The sequence below is a fragment of the Notamacropus eugenii genome, chromosome 3 (assembly GCF_028372415.1).
Source record: "Notamacropus eugenii isolate mMacEug1 chromosome 3, mMacEug1.pri_v2, whole genome shotgun sequence".
NCBI lineage: Eukaryota > Metazoa > Chordata > Mammalia > Diprotodontia > Macropodidae > Notamacropus > Notamacropus eugenii.
The window spans coordinates 432,174,883-432,195,112 of NC_092874.1; the positions used below are offsets into that span (position 1 = coordinate 432,174,883).

Genomic DNA, 20,230 nt, shown 5'->3' on the forward strand with positions numbered 1-20,230 from the left:
GAGCTGAAGTAGATTTTGTTTGGGGGAAGATTGTCTTTTTAATTAAAATTTTGTTTCTTTAATTAATAGAAATTTCTTTCCCTCCCATCTCATTGGAAAAAGAAAGAAAAATAGAATCCTTTACAATAAATATGTATCATCAAGCAAAACAAATTCCCTCATTCACTGTGTATAAAAATATGTCTTATTCTGCCCTATATATCTGTCATGTCTCTGTAATGAATAACATGTTTTATCATTAGTCCTCTAGATAATGGATCTGGAATCATGGATGGTTATTGTATTGATCATAGGTCTTGCAGCTTTTAAAATTGTTTGTCTTTACGATGTAGGTGTTATTGTATAAATTGTTCTGGTTCTACTCATCTCATTCTTCATCACTTTATCAAAGTTTTCAGAATTGTCCGTCCTTGTAATATTAATACTATGATATAAATTCATGTAACCATAATTAGACTCTTTTTGGATTTCATTGGTGTTGGGAACTGCTTGAGAGGAAACCCCCTTCACATCAGTATCTACTCTAGGACTTAGAGTCTCAAAGAGCTTCCTAGGGCATGTTCTTACACAGAAGTAAGATATTTTGGGGGGGAGTTTCAATTATCCAGGGGAAGCTGGAATTTTTGCCTCCCAGAAACAGTAGAGTTATTCATCTCTTAACTTGCCTTACTGACCTTTTTCGTCCTTCAAAAAATGACAGAACCAACAAGGGGAAATTGTGTTGTGGAGCTTTCTGTTAATGACAGAAAGTCATGGTTTTTGCTAAGAAAACAATGGGAAACTTAGACCAGAGGATCTACTACCCCCATCTCAGATTTTGTATTAAAGAGGGAGAAAAAAATGTGACTAGTCTTGACTTGCACCCTAAATTTGGGGAGAGATTTCAAAAGATCCAGACAAAGGGGAAAGTAGGTGCCACAGTCTAACATTTACAGGACTGTCATCCCAAGAAGGATGAGACATTCTCAAGAAGTTCTAAAGAAAGAAATTCTGAAGATACAGAAAGAAAAAATTCTGAAGAGAGAGAAAGAGTCCCTTTGAAAGACGTCTCTAGTACTTAGTACTAAATACTCTGTACTTAGCTCTACCCAATTTAATAATATAATGATTTGATAATAATGGCATCTCACACTCTTCCTCAGTCTCCCTCACTCCCATATCCAACCAACTGCCAAATCCTGACATTTCTACTTCCACAGCACCTTTCACATACAGCATCTTTTCTCTATTCACACAACCACCATCTTAGTTTTGCTCCTTATCACCTCTTGTTTGAGCTATCATTGTTGTTTCCTAACTGGTCATTCTATCTCATATTTTCCCCACCTCAATCTATCTCCTACACAGCTACTGAAGTGATTTTTCTTAAGCTTAGATCTTAATATATCACTCCCCAGTTCAATAAATTATAGTGACTCCCTATTGCCTCCAGGAGAAAACACCCTGTTTTGGTTTTAATGCCCTTTACAACATTTATATTTCCAGATTCTACTGTCCAAATAAACTGGTCTTCTCTCTGTTCTTCACACAAACCACTCCATCTCTGGTATCTCTGTATTTGCACTAAAAGTCTTACATGGCTGAAATGAACTCTTTCCTCACCTCCACCTTATAGAATCCCTCAAGTTTTTCAAGATGTGGTCAAATTCCCCCTTTGACCTGAGCCTTTTCCTGATATCCTAATTGCTAGTACCCTCCCCCCATGACTCTTTTATTTAACCATATTATATTCATAATTTGGGGTTCAATATGAATTTTGTATTTATTTTATGTATATATAGGTATATGCATATTCTACTTTTTATGTAACTGCATCCTCCAATAAGATGAAAATTCCTTGAGAAGAGGGATTGTTTTATATTTTGTCTTTGCATTTCCAGCAAGGAACCCTATGCAGAAATCACTGTACATGATTCATAAATGCTTGTTAATTGATTGACTTGGGTAAAAGCATAGATGGCATTGTTAAGGAGTTTGTCAATGACACATTGGATAAATGTTTGATTTCAAAAGTATCAGGCTAGAATATTGGGTCAAATCAAATATTAAATTTAGTAGGAATACAAGTAAAGCCTTATAATTGGGTTCAAAAAAATCAGCCTCTCTACTTGGATAGGTATAGAGAGGAAGCTGTTTATGTGAAAAAGACTTGGGGGTTTTAGTGGAAAGCAAACTCAGCATGATTCAACAATGTGATGTGATGATCAAGTAAACTAGTGCAAACATATGGTGCACATTAAGAATGGCATAGCATTCAGGAATATGAAGGAAATACTGTCCCTTTGTACTCTGTCCTGGTCCAATCACATCTGCAGTGTTGTGTTCCATTCTGAACACCATTTTAGGAAGGATATGGATAAAGAGGAAGAGATCCAGAGGATGGGGACAAAGATGGTAAATGGCAAGTTCATACCATATGGGAATCATTTAAGGGAACTGAACATGTATAACCTGGAGAAGTCTTAAGAAGGATAGAAGAGCTATCCTCAAGTACTTGAAGTCCTAGTAGCCACATTGTTCTCCTTAAACCCAGAGAATAGAAATAGGAGTAATAGATAAAAGTTGCAAAGAGGCAAATTTAGATTTTAGGCAAAGAAAAACTTAAAAGTAATCTCAAAAGTGGACTTCCTTGGAAGAGAGTTGGGTTCCCTTTGCTAGTGTTCTGAAAGCAAAGACTGAATTCCCACTTGTCAAGTACCTTGTATGTATGTACAACTATAAATCAGAGCAAAAGCTGATGGGGAGGGAGTTTCCCCACAAAAAGCTACCTACACCAAGGAAATTGTAGATCTAGTCCAAGTATGTTGTGTACGAGTTTCTTTTCTCAGATCAGTTTTACCTTTTAGACAGGTTGTCATTGAGATCCCGTCTGATGTTGAAATTCTACAATTCTTTGATGACCCTTTCATTTTGAATCTATTGAAATCTTTCCAGATTGAATGACTGAATTAAAAAATAGCTAAGCATGGGGGATACAAACAGAAAAAACTAGACAGTCTCTTCTCAGGGTCCTCACATGAGGGGAGGGAGGGTGCAAGGAGGTGAGTGGGATAGGTTTAGTGAAGACTTCTCAGATTGTAATTCTTCTCCCAGGGGTGAGGTAAGACTGAGAGGCTCAAGGTTACTATATTTTTAGAACAGAATAATTCCATATAAGGATATAAAACTATGTAGTACATTGGGGTCTCAATGATTGGATAAAGTTTACCTAATTCTTCAATGTCTTCATTTCAAAAGGGATTGGTTAGATTTCGTGTCTAGAATGTAAGATCATATTCTCAGCTAATGAGAATAATGGTCAGTGGGGGGGGAGGGACTTGCGTTAGAGTCTATATAAATCACTGCCCTTTCTTTGTCTTCGGCTTTCCTACTCCAGGTGAACTGCTGTAGGATTGTCCAGATTCTCGAGAATCGAATAAATCTCTTTTCTGTCATCACTTTGAGAGGCCTCTGAGTAATTGATTTACGTAGGGACCTGAGCCATCCCACACAGTTGGAAACAAGACTTAAAGGAGAATTCAACTTCAGGATAGATAGAAAAGCCCAAAAGTCTTAATAGCATAGCTACAGGTCATATGGCAAGGCTCAGGGTTCCTTCGCGTATTAAATGTGTTTAAATGGATTTCATTTTTTAGGATTCTGAGTTTTTTTTAAAAATCTATTCTATGAGTTTTGTTCATTTTGTTGGAGAGTTTCATCAATTTATATTTAGCATAGCACTTTTTAGGTTTGTTTTTTCTTCTGTTCCTCTCTTAGAGAATATGTACATTCTCATTGTTAGTTTTTATATGATTCAACCCAGACTTAACTGGATCATGATAAACAAAGTTTTGTTTTATGTTATTAATAATGTCATTTTCTCTAATTGGGACTTCCCACTTATCAGTGATAAGACCTTTACTTTGGGATTGCCCTATGCCGTTTTCCCTCCCCTTTTCTGTCCCACCTTTCCTTTTCCTGTTTCTCTTAAAGCTTAGTCAATGCAAAACCCTGAGGTAGCTCACATTTTGTCAGCAACTGGTTTATCTTGATTTAAGAAGTATGAATTGTTTGAAACACTCGGTTTTGGCTCAGGGGCTTAATTATTGTTCAAAGGTTTCCTTGAAGTAGATGTGCCTCTCTGCAAGATTTTCAAAACCTGCTTCTCAAGTCTTCACTATGCATAGTGAATTTTCCTAGGTAGAGAATTCTAGGTTTTAATCCAGGCTTCTTAATTTTGCCTATATTGTATGCCAGTTTCTCTGACTGTCCTTTGTCTTCCCTGAAAAGTACAGGATCCCATTGTTCTTTGGAGAGTGAGTTCCTTATTTCTTCTGGCAGCTTAAAGTGTTTTTCCTTTATCATCGGAATGTTAGAGTTTAAAAATAATGTTTCTTGGTATTTTCAATAAAAGATTCTTTCTTGTCGCAGTCCTGTGGATTATTTCTATTTGTATTATAGTGCTTATTTTTTCTAATTATAAAATGTTTTCTTGAAAATTTTCTAGAATATAGTGTTCAGATTCTTTTATTTTGCTAAATTTTCTGGAGTATTTGGAATTCTGAGGAAAACCATCCTCTAGGGCCATCACTGAGTCTGTATATTTTCTCTCTCCTCGGATAATTTTGTGATTTTTGAGCCTGAGTATTTCAGTAACCCTCCATTATGTGCCATACCATTCTTGGCTGCAGTATATCCTTTGTTGGCTACTCCTGTTGGATTTTTTGTAGTTTTCTATTAAATTTTATTTATTGCTCATATTCTTCTTTATTTTCTAGTTTTTTTAAAAGCCTCTTTTAATTTGAGCTTTGGTTCCTCCTGTGATAAAAAAAAAAAACTAAAAAAAAAAACCTCTTTCCTTAAGACCTATTTTTTATTCTTGTGACTTCTTACTCATACCAGTTCTTGTTTAATTTTTTAAAATGTGCTATCTATCCATTTGTGGTATCTCTTTCTATAAAGTTCCTTTTTCATCTTTGTAGTTCCTCATCCTTTAGCTATTTTTACTGCAACAAAATGTGTGCTGGATTAACACTTTTCTTAACTATGCTCTTTCCAGTTTTGGTGGGTTTTCATTTTCACATATGTGTTTAGAGTTTTACCCTCTCTTTGGTATTTGTTTGCTTTTCTCTTCTCTTTTCTTCTCATCTCCCCTCTTCTCTTCTCTCATTTGCTCCTTTCTTTTACCTTCTTTCCTTTGACTAGGCCTTCCTTTGTCACCCAGGTTGGAAGTACAGTGGCTACTTACTCATGGGCCTGATCCCACTACTGATTTGCATGAGAGCTTTGATTTCTTTTATTTCCATCCTGAACTGATTTACCCCTCTTTGGGCATCCTGGTGCCTCTCCACTCCCAGATACTCACCATCTTGATTCTGAACTTAGTGTGAATGCCCAATGTCTTTAGTTCTACTGAAGCTCTGAACTTTTGAACTCAATCTGCCAGCCTCAGCCTCCCCAGCAGTAAGGAAGACAGGCATGTGTTATCACTTCTGGCTCTATTTTTTGTTTTCCAAAAGTAATGTGAGGAGCTCCCTTTGAACTTGGACATATTGCCTGGAAAGGTTCTTTCCATTACATTCTGCTATGTCATCCTTAATAATAAGAGATTCATCCAAACCTATGCCTTTCCTAGTTGTGACTCCTACTGTATCTAACATGAAATAGACATCTCATTAAAATGTAAGCTCTTTTCAGGACAAGAACTATGTTGCTTTTCCTCTTTGTAACCCTAGAACTTAGCACAATATTTTTTTTGGTCCATACCTGGGATTTAATCAGTCTAGTGAACTCCCTGTATAAAAATATCTTCTACTAATGCAGATTTCCAGCTTAGCATACAGGAGGTACTTAATAAGTATTGGTTGATTCTGGAGAATCTCTTAAACTATGCCCAAAGGGCCATAAAACTGTACACACCCTTTGATCTGGCAATACCAGTACTAGGTCTGTATCCCAAAGAGATTTTTTTAAAAGGGGAAAAGGACCTATTTGTACAAAAAATATTTTAGTAGCTCTTTTTGTAGTGGCAAAGAATTGGAATTTGAGAGGGTGCCCATCGACTGGGAAATGGCTGAACAGGTTGTAGTATATGATTGTGAGGGTATACTATTGTGCTGTAAGAAATAAGCTTTGTACACAGCAACAACCACAGTGTGTGAGGAATTTTTCTGGTAGAGTTAGTCCTTTATGGCAATGCAAGGTCTTAAATAATTCCCAATGGTCTCTTAAGGCAAAATGCCGTCTACATCCAGGGAAAGAACTATGAAATTCAATTGCAGAATGAAACAAATCATTTTCTTTTGTATTATGTTTTGATTTGTTTTATGGTTTCTCCCATTCATTTTAATTCTTCTATGCAACATAACTGAGGTGAAAAATGTATTTAATAGGAATGTATGTGTAGAACCTATATAAAACTGTATGCCATCTCAGGTAGGGAATGGGAAGGTAGGGGAGAAGGGGGGGAGGGAGGTGAAAAATCTAAGATCTATGGAAGTGATTGTAGAACACCGAAAACAAATAAAATAATAAAAAATAAAATAAACCCACACAAAAAAAGAAATGACAAGGAAGGTAACTTCAGAAACACCTGGAGCAACTTACATGAACATTATACATAGTAACAGCAATACTGTACAGTGATCAACTGTGAATGAGTTAGCTCTTCTCAGCAATACAATGATCTGAGACAATTCCAAAGGACTCATGATGAAAATGCTATCCATCTCCAGAGAAAGAACTGATGGACTTTGAATGTAGATTGAAGCATCCTATTTTTTACTTTATTTTTTCATGGATTTTTGGTGGGATTGTGTTTGCATTCACAACATGACTGATATGGAAAAAAAAGTGTTGGTTGGATTGAATTGATGTCAGGGTATCTTATTTACTACCAATGTATTCAGGTTTGTTTCTGATGTATTGAGAGAGGGACAAAGATACTGAAATCTTTTTAAACTCTTCTGCCCAAGGACATAGAATTCATTTGGAGGGGGTAGTGTGGTATAGGACATGATGTAGGTTCTAGAAGGCCTTACTCTGTGATCCTGAGCAAGTCTCTTAACTTGTCTTGGCATCAGTTTCTGCATCCCTCAAATAGACCCTCTCCGTCTTCTGCACTGGCTGGTCATAAAGAATCAAGACTTGTATGTGAAAGCACTAGACTATGAAATCTTTGAACCATAACTAGAAGTCACCTTAATAGTGATAGTCATTTACCTCTGAGAAAGTAAGGGATTAGAGATGCTCTTACTGAGACCCAGAGAAGGGAAATGAGTTGTCCAAATTCATTTGGCCAATTAATGGCAGAGCTGAAACTAGAATTCTCAGATGTGTTGCCTGAGAGAACCCATGGCCTTCTATGGATCACCAAGAAGAAGCTTCCATAGGCCCAATCTTCCAAGCAAGGTTTTCTTTCTTACTCCTAACTCTCCTCTCCTCCCTCTCCCACTCCATTTGCTACCAGCGCTACTTGTTCTCCCCGAAGTCAGGAAGTCAAACTAGTTTCATCCCCACCCAGACTCATCAGGCAGGTTTGTCTGCATGGGTAGGCAGCTGTGTAAGACTGGGGGACCTCGGTGCTGCCTCTGACTTTCTTGGGCCAGAACGTGAAAGAAATTCAGGGAACCTGGAGACAGGGAAGCCAGGCCTGTGTATCTGTTTGCTGCAGAGGGTTAGATAAGAGGATATCGGGAGCTCCAGCCTCTTTCTGTGGTCCATGTCCTTGAAGGGGACCCTTGCCCCAAGATGGGCAGCCGCAGGAAAGGAGGAACAAGGCATGACTAGAGATGAGTCAGAGCATGGGGCCCAGGAGGCAGGGAGCTGACCAGAGTCACGTGTTTGCTCATTCACAGCCTGTCATCTGTGCTTAGGCAGGCCTGGCCTCTTCCTGGATATCTTCTTCTGTGCCCATCAGTTACCACATATTCTGAGGCACATAGCAGCAGTACTCACTGTTCCTGCCTCCGAGAACAGGTACAGTAGATGCTCTGCTGATTTCCAATGGGGTTGTGGTTTCTTCTGGGTAACTGAGGAGTATGGGGGGAGTGGTAGGGAAGAGAAGAGAAGGAGCATTAAGGACTCTGTTTGTTTAGAAGTTCTTTTTAATTAGTTAGTAGTGACTTGTTTTCTTGGGTGGGGAGAGCTGGATTATTATTGCTTATTGTCTTCTCTGTTCTTGGGTACTTTTCTTAATAGAAGCTTAAAACCTTTCTGTGCTATAGTAGAAATACACTGAACTAAGGATGGCAAGATTTGGGTTCAAGTCTTGACACTTACCCTGAAAAGCTGTGTGAACTTGGGCAAGTCATTTCATCTCTATGGGCCGCAATTTCTGCCTCAAGGTAGACTAGGATCAGGGGTTCTTAATCTAGGTCTCCGTGAACTTTTTTTTTAAATTTCATAATTATATTTGAATATAACTAATTTCCTTTGTAATTCTCTCTATTTTATTTTATTTAAAAACATGATTCTAAGAAGGGGTCTTTACCAGATTGCCAGAAGGAGCCTTCACACACACACACACACACAGAGTTCAGAATTTTTGAACTAGCTAATCTCTAATATATTTTGGGGCAACCAGGTGGTACAGTGGTTAGAGCACCAGGTCTGGAACCAGGAAGACACATCTTCCTGACTTCCATTCTGGCCTCAGACACCTACTAGCTGTGTGACCCTTGGCAAGTCACTTCACCATGATTGCCTTGGTTTCCCCATATGTAAAAGGACTGGAGAAGGACATGACAAACCATTCCAGTGTCTGCCAAGAAAACTCCAAATCGGGCCATAAAGAGTCAGATATTAACTACAGCAATGTATCTTTGGACTTAAATGTTCTGTGTTCCAAGGGATCTTCCATATCTGGCTTTTATGTTCTAAGGTCCCTTCCAGTTCTCACATTCTGTATCCTAAGATCCTACCCCAAGCTCTAACATTCTGTATCCTAAGGCTAGCTCTGACATTTTATAATCTTAGAAACAGTACCTTTCTAATTTCACCAGCGTGTCTACCAAAAGAAGATAAAATTGTTCTCAAATGAGTGAAATTAGCATTCTCTTCTATTTCCAGAAAATTAAGAGGTTCCTGACCATTAGAAAAGTTTTTTCTAAGGTTAGTTAATTTCTCTTGGGGAGGATAAGTCAAGATTCCCTTCTTCCAAGGCTTTGCTATTCCCATGTCTTGAGTGGAATCTTGGGGTTTCTTGATGGAAAGTCAACAGTAGAGCCTATGGAGTCCCATAGAATCATGGTATCTCAGTATTGAAGGTGACCTCTGAAGCTATTGAAGCCCATTTGAACTTGAGTAGGAATCTCCTCTATTATGGATATTATATATCTATCATATATCTCCTCTATTATATCCTCTAATATATTCTATTATATCATGTTTTTAAATACATAAATATACATTATATTATGACACAGGGTCATCTAGCCTTCACTCAAAGACCTCCAGAGATGGAGAACTCACTACTCCTCAGTTCAGTCCATAACATTTTAGCTAGCTCTGTGGGAAGACTCGTTTTCCTGACTTCCAATCTGGCCTCAGATCTTTACTAGCTGTGTGACTCTGAGCAAGTCACTTCACCCTGTTTGCCTCAGTTTTCTCATCTGTAAAATGAAATGGAGAAGGAAAAGGCAACCGCCTCTGGTATCTTGGCCAAGAAAACCCCAAATGGGGTCAGGGAGAATTGGATACAATGAAAAAATGATTGAACAACAAGAAAATTTTTTAAGATTTCTCTGCCTGTAAGATTCTTGAAGACAGTCATCAGGTCACCTGTAAGTAAGCCTTCTCTTCTTCAGATTAAATTTTCAACCAGTCCTCAAATACATAGCTTCCAGGATGGGAAGTAGCTTCTTTTTAGCGAAGGTCAGCAGGAAATGGCAGACCACTCTAGTATCTTCTCCAAGAAAACCCCAAATGGGGTCATAAAGAGTCAGACAAAACTGAAATGACTGGACAACATCAAAAAAGGTACTAGATAGATAACTGGATATCGGGGACCCCAACCTCTTTATCTGTCGTCCTCTCTGTGAGGCCCAGAGAGTACCCAGAGTGTCAGATGGCAGATCAGCCTCTCCCTGCGTAGGGTAGGTAACAGGACCACATATTTGGGAAATCACAAAGATCACAAATTTTAAGATAGAAGAGACTAGTATAACTAGTATAACCTTCTCACTTTAGTCCTGAAGTCCAGGAAAGTTAAGTGATTTGTTCTGGAAAATAGGATGCTTTTACTTCACATCCAGGACAATGCACCACTTTGTGGAATAACTTAAGTCCCTTATCTTCTGAGTATGAATGAATTAATTGATTTATTTGGTGCAATGGGAGAAGGGATATTGGGTACCTAAGACTGTGGGGACCCTGAGCAAGCCACTGAAAAACAACTCATTTATATAGCACCCTATGATGTAGATACTGTAAATGTTATTATTCCCATTTTACAGATGGGAAAACAGAGGCTTAGTGAGCACAGTGTGATGATTAGAGTGCTGGAATTAGAATTAGGAAATTTCACCTTAGAATCTTACCAGTCCAATGACTTTGGGTGAGTCCTAGGATCATAGATTTAGAGGCTGCCTAAAGCACCCTCACTTTACAGGTAAAAAAACCGAAGCCCAAAGAGCTTAAGTCACTTGTTCTAGGTTACATAGGCACTAAATAACAAAGTCAGGATTTGAACCCAGGTCCACTAAACTCCTGGGCAGCTAGGGGACACCATAGTACACAGAGTACTGACTTCAAATCTGGCCTCAGACACTTACTAGCTGTATGACCCTGGGCAGTTCTCTTAATCCTCTTTGCCTCAGTTTCCTCATCTGTAAAAATCACCTGGAGAAAGAAATGGCAAACCACTTCAATATCTTTGCCAGAGAGTCTGACATGACTGAACAACAACCTCTAAGCTCCAAATCTAACACTCTTTCTGCTGTACCATGTAGTCTCTGATCTCAATTTCTTCATATATAGAATGGGGATAATGATATCTGAAGGATTTTGATCACAAGCATGTTGTGAACATCTAATGAGGTCATGTAAAGTCCTTTGCAAACCTTAAAGTGCTACATAACTGTTGTTTATGTATTGTTTTAAATTATTGTTAGCATTGTTCAAGGCTCCATCACTGCTAAGTATGAGAGTCAAGACTTGAAACCAGGTTTTTTTTTAACTCTCAAGAATGGTGATTTTTCCATAACATACCCTGTTGCCTCTAGACCAGAGGAGTCTACATACGGCCAACAACCCTCTTTAGTGCTGCAGAACCAGAGTAAAACATAATTGAGAAATACTAAGCAAAATAAATAAAAATACAATAGAACATAGATAATGTTAATATGTGGTTTCCCAAGTCAGTGGGGCCCCTAGGGATCCTTATGTATGGGTTTGTGTCCCCATTTCTGTTGAGTTTGACCCTAGACTATTTCATCTTTCTTCACTCCATTTCCTCTTTCATAAAATGAATATAATAATTACCTTCTCCAACTCCCAGTGTGCTGGAGAAGGATCAAGTAAGACAACAATCTGATCTTCTTCTGGACTGTATAAAGTGCATGGCAGTGTGGGGAGAATCCAAAGTGACATTTGTTGTTCAGTCATGTCTGACCCTTCATAGCCTAGAGTTTCCTTGGCAGATGCTGGAGCAGTTTGCCATTTCCTTCTCTAGCTCATTTTACAGATGAAGAAACAGAGGCAAACAAAGTGATTTGCCCAGGGTCGCACAGCTAATAAGTGTCTGAGGTGAGATTTGAACTGCCAAAGACGAGTCTTCCTGAGACGACTCCAAATCCACTGCACCGCCTAACAGTGAATGAGGTAGAAGTGAAAAACAAGAGATAAACCTGGTTTTAAGGGACTATGTTCTCATTTAAGGAATATTCATTGAGCCTCACCTTAGCACCTCTGAAAGGAATATGAAGCATACAGAGTGTACATTGCTTTGGGATATCTGTTTTGGTTTCTGTATTAGCACCGGTGCTAAAAGATACTTGGCTGGTTGATGATTGACGGGGGCAAGATTGGGCCCCTGCAGTGTGACTTTGGGGAGGCTGATTCATTTCTCTAGACCCCAGTTTCCTCACCTTTGAAACACACACGAGTCAGACTTGATGAGCTTCTAGGGGCTTCTCTGAAACTGTGGATTCTATGACTACTTTCCTCCTAATGCCTCACTATGAAAGGGTGAAAAACAAAATTCGGATATAAACCCTTTGATAGCAAAGATCGTTTTGTTCTTTAAATTGGTAGGAAGGAAGCCTTTGCCCTTGGGACAAAGTTTCATTCTTCCTAGTTTATCTACCCCTTCTGGAAGTGCGGCATTGGCATCTGACATTTGGAAGAAGCCTTTCTTAGTACAATGCTAAGTGCTTTACGACTGGGTGGCACAATGGATACAGTGCCAGCCCCTGGAGTTGGGAAGATTCATCTTTGTAACTTCAAATCTGATCTCACACACTTAACTAGCTGTGTGACCCTGGGCAAGTCACTTTACCCTGTTTGCCTCAGTTTCCTTGCCTATAAAATGAGCAGAAGGAAAGGGCCAACCATTCCAGTATCTTTTACCAAGGAAACCTCAAATGGGATCACAAAAAGTCGCACATGACTGAAAAATGACTAAACAATTAAAAACCAAATGTCACTTTGTTTTTTTCCCTCTTCCAAACAGAGAAAAATAATTTTTATTGTTCAAAACAAGGTCAGACTGTTATCTTGTTTGTTCCTCCCTCAACACCCTGGAAATTAGAGAAGGTAACTATTATTCTCATTTTATGAATGAAGAAATGGAGGTCAGGAAAGGTGAAATAATCTAGGGTCAAACTCAGTAGAAACAGGACCACTAGCCCATATGAAAGGATCCCAATGGATCTCATCAACTTTACAAAATCACATATTTGATTTTCCACAACTCTGAGAAGAAGGTGCTATTATTATCCACATTTTACAGTTGAGGAAATTGTAAATATCTGTTGCTGGATTTGAACTCAGGTCTTCCTAACCCCACACTCATCTCCCTATTCATTGATATCTCTAGGTATCTGAGGCAGAAAGAATGCTAGAAGGTTCAAGACAGGCCACTAAAGGAGGTAGAGGTTGGGGAGAGATAAAAGGCCAAAGACAAAACCCCCTAACTTGGAAATTTTGCAAAGACCCCTGAATGCATACATATGTATATATACATATATATATATACATATACATACACACACATATATATATGTGTATATATACACACACACATATATATATATATATATATATATGTAAAATCTTAGATTCTTAGAATCTAAGAAAATTAGAGCTGGAAAACACTTTGGAGATTTTAAAGCCAAAACCTTGATCTGAAAGCCAACCTTCCCATGGAAGGATCATAGATACATGGGATGAGTCATCCAAAGTCATCTTGCCCAACCCCTGCATTTCACAGATTTGGAGATATAAAGCTAGAGATGTAGTAACTTACCTGAGGTAACAAAAGCATATGGCAGAACCAGGATTTGAACCAGAAATAGAATCCCCTCAAATCTTTCACTCCCAAGTCTTCCCTACTGTCCTAGTTCAGTCTCTGCCACTGATTAGCTGTGTGACCATGGTTAAACCACTTCCATTCAATGAACCTACCTAGCCTACTGACTTATGAAACAATGCATGTGGAAGCATTTTCAAAGAGATAAAATGCAGTCATTAATTATTAATATTACCCATTATAATTAAAATATTATTAATAGTCCCCCTCCCACATGTCTACTTCTCTCCTTTAAAGGTAATATGAGAATCAGGAGGGTGGAGGAGAAATGGAATCCCTTTGGAAACTCCTGTAAAAAGACTCTATTTATTCTGAGTTGTCCCTTATCTTGGTCAAACTTGGCTTATGGAGGTCAGTTTGGGTCACTCGATCTTGTAAAAAGGATTTTGATAAGCTCTAGAGTAGACAGAGAAGGGTAGCCAAGCTGTGAAGGACCCAGAGGTCTTGCCATATATGGATGAGTCAGAGGAGTCATGGGGGAGAGAGGTTCAAAGAACTGTCAAGAGAGAAGGCATTCAATTTGTGTTGCTTGTCTCTGGAGTGCCAAACTGGGGAGCAAGGCATGACAGTTTCTGAGAGGCAAATGTACGCTTGACATTAGGAAAAAATGCCTTCTGAGAGGAGCTGTCCAAAAGTGGAATTTGTCGCCATCTTAGTCCAGGTACATTCTGGCCCTAAATGCAAGGTATGGATCAAGTTCAAGATCTAAAAAAGTTGATTCCACTAGGCAAATTTACAAAGTATTCTTTAACTAAATGTAAACAAACTCTTAGAAAAGCTGCATAAATACTGTCAAGTGTAAATAGGTACAGCTCTCCAGGTCCCTACTTAGGGGCATTTACAAAAGTCAATAGCGACAGCCCCCCAGTGGGAATAAACAACTCATCCAATTGGTAGGGTTAATTAAAGCCTCCTCCATCCAGGTTTCCACAGATTCCCTTCCAAAGTGGGCTTTAGCACATTCCCATCCAGTGGTGACCAAGGGCTATTCATGTATTTTAAATAATTAAAGGCTCTCACTGTAATCACTCCCTTGGGGCCTAAGATTGGGTCTTAAAGAACGAAGACCCCGCAACTACAAGTGTGGCTTCTCATTGGATTAGTCATAAAGAGAATTCTTTTTCCAGTGGGTCTTTGTGGACTAAGTTGGATGGGTTAGGCTAGATGGTCCCTGAGATTTCTTTCCTCTCTCAGATTCCAAGATTCTTTGGGAGTAGGCCTGACTTTGAGGTTAACATTGGGTTTTTCATGGGGACGCAGGCAAGCCCTTCTCCCCTCTGGACTCTATTGTGCTGGTGTCCATGCATTAATCCTACCTGTCTCTTGGAGAGGTGAGGGAGTAGGAATGGGAAAGGTCTTCCATTCTATATTAACTTCCCAGCACTCTTAGGAGAATCTGTAGAATGGGGATAATAGCTGTACTATCTAATTTAAAGGTTCACTGTGAAGGTGGTAACTTTTCTAGACTGTAAAACACGTTACAGTGTAGGCTACTAGACCTGAGATCAAATCCTGATGTGGTTATTTACTAAGGGTGTGAACATGGGCAATTCCTGATCCATAATGGGAATGATACATGTAATACCTACTGCACTGGGAGACTCTATAAAGTGCCTTGTACATCTTGAGAATGCTAGTTTAAACTGTTTTGCTGTTGAGTTGTTTTTCAGTCATGTCCAACTCTTCATGGCCCCATTTGGGGCTTTCTTGGCAAAAATACTGGAGTGGTTTGCCATATACTTCTCCAGTTCATTTACAGATGAGGAAACTGAGGTAAACAGAATTAAGTGACTTGCCCAGGGTCACACAGCTAGTAAATGGCTAAGGCCAGATTTGAACTAACTGACTCCAGGTCCAGCACTCTATCCACTGAACCCCCTAGCTACACATTATTAAACTGTAAAATGCCATATTAACATAAGCTGTGATTGTTGTCTTAGAGGTAAAAGGTAGCTCAGAGATGATTTAATCCACTTCCATCATTTTGTAGTTAAGAAAAGGAAGCCCTAGAAAAGGGAAGTGATTCACCAAGTTTTCCCAGTGAGTTTGTGGTGGAACCAGGCCTCCTGGACACTCTATATAAGGCCCTTTCCATTTCATTAGTTGCTTAGCCCCTTGGGAGATAGTATGGGATTGCAGGATTTGGACTATTTATTTCTATCAATCTCGATCTATCTTTATTCATCCATCCTTCCATCTATCTATCTATCTGTCATCTAGCTTTCTGTCCATCTGTTTCTTTATATCTAGTATCTATCAATCACTTTCTATCTCCATCATTTGTCTATTTCTTCACGTATTAACCTTTATCTAACATTTATCAATCTATCACATCAAACTATCATTTATCTATTATTTATTTTATCTCTCTGTCTCTGTCCCTCTGTCTCCTCCCTCCCCCTCTCTCCTTTCCTCCCAAGATCATTCATACCTTTGAATTCAGAACCCTAGAGAGCCTCTTTTTGGAGTTTTCTACCACCTTAGGAATATAACCCAGAAAATTTATCTCCCACCATTTTTCTTGGGAAGATGAGCAGGAGTAGGAAAAGGAATCCAGATAATTTTCTTTGGTCAATCTTTGGGACTCTGAAGGGAAAAACTATGCTTCTGAAACTCCATATTTACATGATTCAAAGGCAGCAGGATTGAGAATCTCACGCTATTAAAGGGTGAGGGGAACCTTGGGGATTATGTAGTCCATTCCCCACCATTCTACAGTCCTAGGAAGCAGAGATGTGTCCTAGGTCCTTCAGGGAATTAAAGGCAGAGAGTTCAGGTAGTATAGTGTGGTATTCTTGAGAGTATGATTCCAGGAGGATAAAAGCTTAGAACTTTCATCACCTTGAGAAATCATAGGTTTTGTAGTGGGGGTGGGAAGGAATACATAGGAGGAAGAAGGCACAGAATTCTATATTCTTAAAGAGCTGGGGTAGCTGGAAGCAGAAATAATGGGGTGTCCTAGAGAGGATTTCTTTCCTTCCTTTCTCTCTTTTTCTTTCTCTCTCTTTCTCTCTTTCTTTCCCTCCTTCTCTTCCTTCCTTCCTTCCTTCCTTCCTTCCTTCCTTCCTTCCTTCCTTCCTTCCTTCCTTCCTTCCTTCCTTCCTTTCTACCTGGGTCTTAGTTCTCTACTTATATGGTCTAATTTGAGAAGTTCCTGCAAGGTCCTAATTCCCACCTACCCAAAGCCACCTTATTATTATAGGTTAATCACTGAAATACCATCATTAGTGATTCATTGTTTTTCATTAAGCTTTTCCTTTTCCCTATCTTCCTTTAAAATGTAAGTATTACAGGGATAGGCAAAGAAAGCATTCAGGGTCCCTCAGAATTATCAAGTCTTTTCATCTTGGTTGCGGGAGAGGTCCTGAACTCTTAGAAGTGTATGTGTGGGGGTAGCCATTGAAAGGCAGGACATCAGGCAGAAAGTGAAGGTCATACTTACAGATCTTCCAGGCATTGGCACCATGTGTTAATTTTTTTCCACACCCCAATCCTCACATGAAACGAAATCCCTCAGAAGCCCAAAATAGCCCAGGAGTCTGAGGAATGTACTATTAAGTCTGAGAGAGCTCCATTAGCTTCCTCTGTGTCATTGTCAATGTCTAATTATATCTGGTCCATATATAACTCATGCATAACTGTAATTACTGTTTGCTATCTACCATACTTGGTTTGAACCTTTCCCCCTTGTTCAGGACTAGAATCCAAGAGTTGGGATCCCCTGAAAAAGCCCCCAATCCGTTGGCTAATATTTGAGGCACATTGGACTAATCTTATATGATGCAGTTTAAGGGAATAAGTCCAGAACTGGGTGAGAGGAGTGGAGTCTCCTAAAATCTCATGTTTCCTTCAAAGCTCAGCTCAAGTACCATCTTCTGTCTACATGAAACCTTTCCTGATTACCCCAACTGCTAGCTCCCATCCTCCCCAAATTATTACCCTGTATTTATTTATCTTGTATATACTTTGTGTGCACACACACATGCACACACACACACATACACACACATATACACACATGAGATCAAATCAGTCAATAATTTAAAGAAATTAATTCAGGCTATTCATTGGAAGGTCAAATACTGAAGCCATAGGCTGAGAAGAAAGGACTCATTGCAAAAGATTCTGGGAAAGACAGAAGGCAAAAGAAAAAGGGGAAGGCAAAGATGAGATGGATAGGCAATGTCCTGGAAGCAGCAGACATGGGCTTGGACAGACTTTGGGAGATGGTGGAGGCCAGAAGGGCCTGGTGTGATATAGTCCCTGGGATCATGAAGAGTCAGACACAACTGAACAACAACAATAACACACATGCTATTGCCTCTGATAGAATATAAGCTTCTGGAGGGCAAGAATTATTTAATTTTTGATTTTCCATCCTTAGGTCTTAGCATATAGTAGGAACTTAACAAATGTTTCTTGATTAATGGATTGGTCAAATCATGGGGTGATAAGAGATATAGAACTGAAAAGAACCTCAGAGGCCAATCAGTTGCCAGATCTTATCATGGTCCCTTTGTACCCCCTGGCAGTCTGGTGAAGCCTAAGGACCCCAGTGGTTAGCCAATTATGTCACCTGGGCATCTATAAGACAAGAAGATGCCATCAAGCTCACTCCAGGGGCAGTTCTGATAACTGTAGTCATCTGGAAGTAGTGATGAGGGTAACTCATCACTATTGATGAGACATCTGCAACAACTGTAATGTGATATGGAAATGTCTAGGATATCTGTGGGTGGCAAAGTCACCCACTGGTACTGCTAATACAACTGAATTGAAGGAAATGCTAAATTTCATTACAGGTAAGTAAAAATAAAGATGCATTTTATTTTTCCATCCAAGTTCATAGACCCCCCCAACCTATATCTGATGAGGGCTGGAAAGGGGGGGGGGTGAGACCCCCACAAAGATCGTGGTACCAGGGGCAGGTCACTTGGAAGGAATTCACAGACTCAAGCATTGTTGAGGTCAAGGTAAAGATTTATTATGCTTTTCAGTGGGCAAGAGTTCTTAGGGAACCTGCAACCTTAGAGGCATACAGGTAAAGTTTATATAGGATATTCTATAGGAAACATGTGCCAAATATGCTAGCTAGGTGTTTTGGTGTGGGATTAGGGAGTGGTTAGTTCTTAAAGGAACATGCACTTTGGGTATCTACTGCTCAGGTATTTTACTCAAAGTTCATTGGGAAATAGCCCAAGGTGGGTGCTACATAGAGGTGTGGTTTTAGGCCTGAAATGTCACTAAGTCAAGTAACGGTCAGGGCTGGCTCAGAAATACCAGGTTGCTCTCATCAATGTCTTATTAGACAAGAAAAATGTAAGAGAGTGTACGTGTGCCTAAATCTAGGACACACATGATGGGTCAGTGAGTAGTTAACGTCATTATGACCCAGTGCACAGCGCATTCAGCCAGGACACAGCTGGTTCAGACTAATAAGTTCTATGTGTATAGCTGGCTGCTGTATCAGGTAAGGAGATCAAGACTGTTGCTGGGGGAGGCTGTGTCTTTGGGCTGGGGAGAAACTGCCTGGGATAGTATTATGAGGCTAGAGAGAAATGTGATTTTTAAAGAGAAATGTGATTTTAGAATTGGGACCCAAGCACATGCACCCAAGCACCCCATCATATCCACAAAGGTCCTTGTACCCTAGGTTTAGATCCCCTTCTCTACTCTAAGACATGTCTTGGAGATGTCTTTTGTCTCCATTTACACAATCCTCTCCTCACCCCCTCACCCCTAGACCAAACCCATATCATCTCTCTCCAGCTACTATTACAATAGCTTCCTGATTGGGCTCTTTGCCTCAGATCTCTCCCCTCTCTGGTTCATCCTCCATAGTGCCGCCAAAGTCATTTTCGTAAAACACAGGTCTGACCAAATCATTCCCCCACTCAAGAAACTTTGGTAGCTCTCTATTATTTCTAAGAATTTTGTAAACTCTGTTTGGTATTTGATGTCCTTCATAACCAGGTCTTTTCCTATCTTTTTAATTTTCTTGCATGTTATTCCTTTCCATGATTTCTGTGGTCCAGCTATGCTGACCTATTTACTATTTCTCACACAAGACAGTCCATCTCCAGACTCCAAGCCTTTGTATTGCCTGCTCCCTCCTTCCCCTGCTTGGAATGCTCTCCCTCCTAAGTTCAGACTTTTAGAATACTTGAATTCCTTAGGACTCAGCTCAGGCAGACTCCTCTGAGTCTTTCCATGGCCCCCCAGGTTCCACCTTCTTTTCTAAGACTACTTTCCATCTACTCTGTCTAGTTATTCACAAGTTCTAGCCTCCATTAGGATGTAAGCTACTTGAGGGTGGAAATTTTGTTGTTGGTTTTTTGTTTTCCTCATATCCTCAAAGCTTAGCTCAATGCCTGACGTGGATGGTGGATAAATGGATTGATCTATTTTGACATGAGTTTATAGGAGAAAGGTGAGGTCTGGGGAGGTGAGGTCATTCACCCAAGTTCATACTAGTATAAACGTCAGAGGTAAGTGGAGAAGTTTCCCCTAGGATTTTCAACGTACTATTTAAATTTTTTCAGTTTACTGTCAACTGATATTTAGCACACGTAAAAATACCCTCCTGGAGAGTTGTAGTGAACCAGTCATCCACACCTTATGGGAATTAATTTAATTTGCTGTTTTCTTCTGAATACTTAGATAAGATTAGCCTGGAGGAAATGGGAGTTTTTTATTGGAGGGGAGGTGGAGCAAATTACTGAT

The 20,230-nt window shown here is 39.5% G+C and overlaps 1 protein-coding gene across 2 annotated transcripts in view; it reads left to right on the top strand.

Moving 5' to 3' along the window:
• Positions 1-7,553: 7,553 nt before the first annotated feature.
• The window catches only part of TMEM40 (transmembrane protein 40), a 29,098-nt gene continuing 16,421 nt past the window's right edge, over positions 7,554-20,230 (top strand). The window contains exon 1 of one of the 2 annotated variants that reach the window (XM_072598422.1): positions 7,554-7,956. The gene's annotated coding sequence lies outside the window, so the exon portion shown is untranslated. The remainder of the gene's footprint in view (positions 7,957-20,230) is intronic. The other variant, XM_072598419.1, reaches the window with a different exon arrangement.